Genomic DNA, 2,565 nt, shown 5'->3' with positions numbered 1-2,565 from the left:
CGGGAGAGGTTTCTATTAAAAGAAAAAAAACAAACACCCCTGAGGCTCACTGGAGAAAACCCCCCTGGTTTACCATGGGAACGGCCCCCGTGGCCGCAGGTGTGCAGCGGGCATAGATGACAGTGATGAGTGTGAGAAAGGTCCCCAACCAGGGCAACAGGCGTGTCGTCAGGCGAGCCCAGAGTGGTGGAAGCTGGGGCAGAGGTGGTGATGGGCAAGGAGGAGTAATGAGGGCCTATTTACTTTTCCTAATTTTAAAAAATATTAAGCTTTTATAGACTATATTTGAACATTTTGGTAGCTACAAAACGGATAAATACAATTTTTTCACTACCTTCTTCACAATAACTCAGTTTCTCTCTGTGTTCTTAAACTTTGTTCTAATTTGAAAACTGAGTGCAATGTGTGTTGATTCTTATTTCTTAGTGCTGACTGTGCGTTGAGGAGAAAGGGTAGAGTGGACCGAATAAAGCCCAGGGCGCTGGAGAGCAAACTACAGACTAGGGCGCTCCAAGCCCGCACTCTCCACAGTGAAATCAGTAAAACCACCAGGGTCTGTCAGCGCAGAGGACCTGAGAAGTAGCAACAATGATCTCTTTTCTGCTCCCACCATTGCCAGCCCTAGCAGGGGTCCAGATTAGCGCCTGGGGTATGTGTGTGCACGTGTTTGTGTGTGCGTGCGTGCGTGTGTGTGTGTGCGCCTCGTATTTCTTCCTGCCACAGAAGTGAGTCTGGATGCTTCAAGTAAGCAGTGGCCATGCCACGCAAACAGCGCTGTGAACAGGGTAGTGTCCTTGGGAGCTGAGTGTGCACAGAGTTTGTATAATGGGTCCAGGGGCAAACTTCCAGTTGTTCCCGTGGTTCACACCTGTTTTGTGAGGGGAATGGTCTTCCCCTGGGATATCAGCTCAAAGCTGATGGAGGGAAGGACTACACAGGTGTGTGTTAGAGCCGGCAGCTCTGGGCACGCATGATTGGGCAAGCCAAGTGAACGGCTCGAGGCTCCTGACCTGAAGGAAGAGACTGTGGACACAGGGATCCCAGGCCTGCAGAGTCCGAGCTCTGATTGGCCGCAGGGGCTCTGGGTGTTGGTGGAGCAGAGAGGTGGAGGGGCTGAGATGCCAGCTGCCTGTCCCAAGACTAGAGAAGGAGGGGGCAGAAAAGCACGTCGTGTGGCCCATCTTTGTTTCTGCACGTCTTTCTGTCCAGACACCAGGCTATAGGGAAGACTCGATTCTTGCTTTTGAAAACCTCTTTAGCTACTCTAACTCTTTACTTTCCCACTGCATTTTTAAAAAAGGTAAATGTGTGTATATATGCACCGCTGGAAGTGCTAGAACTTTCTGTTTTAACAGTTTGCTATAGATATCTGTCTAATACCTATAGATCTAACTCATTTAAATAACAGCAATAAACCAAAAATCAAATTGATAGTTGTGTCATGTAAAAGCACTGGTCCCTTGCCATGTTTTCTAAACATTATGTAATTAAGTAATGCTGATGTCAACGTTGTTATACCTGTAGTTGCATACATGTTCCCGTACACCCATTTCTTGTCATCTGACTTTGCTTGGTAGAGACTAAGAAACCAATTACGTAGTCAAATTTTCAGTCCTTTCCTTTATGGCTTCTGAGCCTTGGGTTTTATACTGCAGCAACATCTCGACTCTGAAATTACAGAATAAAATGTGTTCCGCGCTCTCTCTGTGTGTTTGTCGCTGTTTCAGCCTGCAGTTCACACAGCCCAGCCCCCTGCAGAATCTCCCTTGCTCGGGTTCGCCTGGGCCTTGCAATCTCGCGGGGAGGTCCTCTCCGCCGCGGCCTCCCGCTCTCCGCCCGCCCTGGGCCGCCTGGGCCTCTGCCGCCTGGGCCGCTCCGCGCCGTGCTGTCCCGAGCGGGGAGCCCCCTCCGAGGCAGAGGCCCCCGGCGAGCTCGGGCGTTCGGGCGATAGGCGCCACTGCGGCCTGCCGGTGACGGCGCCTCGTCCCGGGGACGCTCGAACCGGTTGTCGTGCGCCCCCGGCGGCCGCTTGCAGAGCGTTCCTTTCCTTCGGCGACCTTCACAAGGGCTGCGATTCAGCCGGCAAACGCGGAAGGGAGCTCCAGAGGCCGGCAGCACTGGCAGTGATAACCCCGGTGCTGCGGAGGTCTGCGCAGGCCTGCTCCTGCTGAAGATTGGATCTGCAGGGCGTTGGGAGGCGGCCTGGCGCCGTAGTAGGGAAGTTTGTGGCTGCTCGCTCGGGTCGACCAGCATCTCCCCCCGCCCATCCATCTGCGGGGGCTTGGAACGGAGAGAGAGGATCTTCTGTCGGAACGCTAGTGGCTCGGCGTCCAGACTCTGGGGTCACCGTTTAGAGCGTTTGTTTCCCTTTCTCGGTACCCCCGCTCCAGACTCCGAGGTTTGGCCAGTCCGCATGAATCCTGCTCGGAGAGCTCGTTGGCGGGCCTGGACAAGTCCTGCTCCCGCTTGACTTGAATGGGCAGGCTTGCGTGACGAGGCCGGGCCGTGTCTCTAAAAGCTGCAAAGCGGTCGAGACGTTTCTTCGGTCCTCGGGTACCGTCTGGG

The sequence above is a fragment of the Capra hircus genome, unplaced genomic scaffold, assembly GCF_001704415.2.
Source record: "Capra hircus breed San Clemente unplaced genomic scaffold, ASM170441v1, whole genome shotgun sequence".
Classification (NCBI taxonomy): domain Eukaryota; kingdom Metazoa; phylum Chordata; class Mammalia; order Artiodactyla; family Bovidae; genus Capra; species Capra hircus.
Note: the sequence above shows the minus strand (reverse complement) of the source record.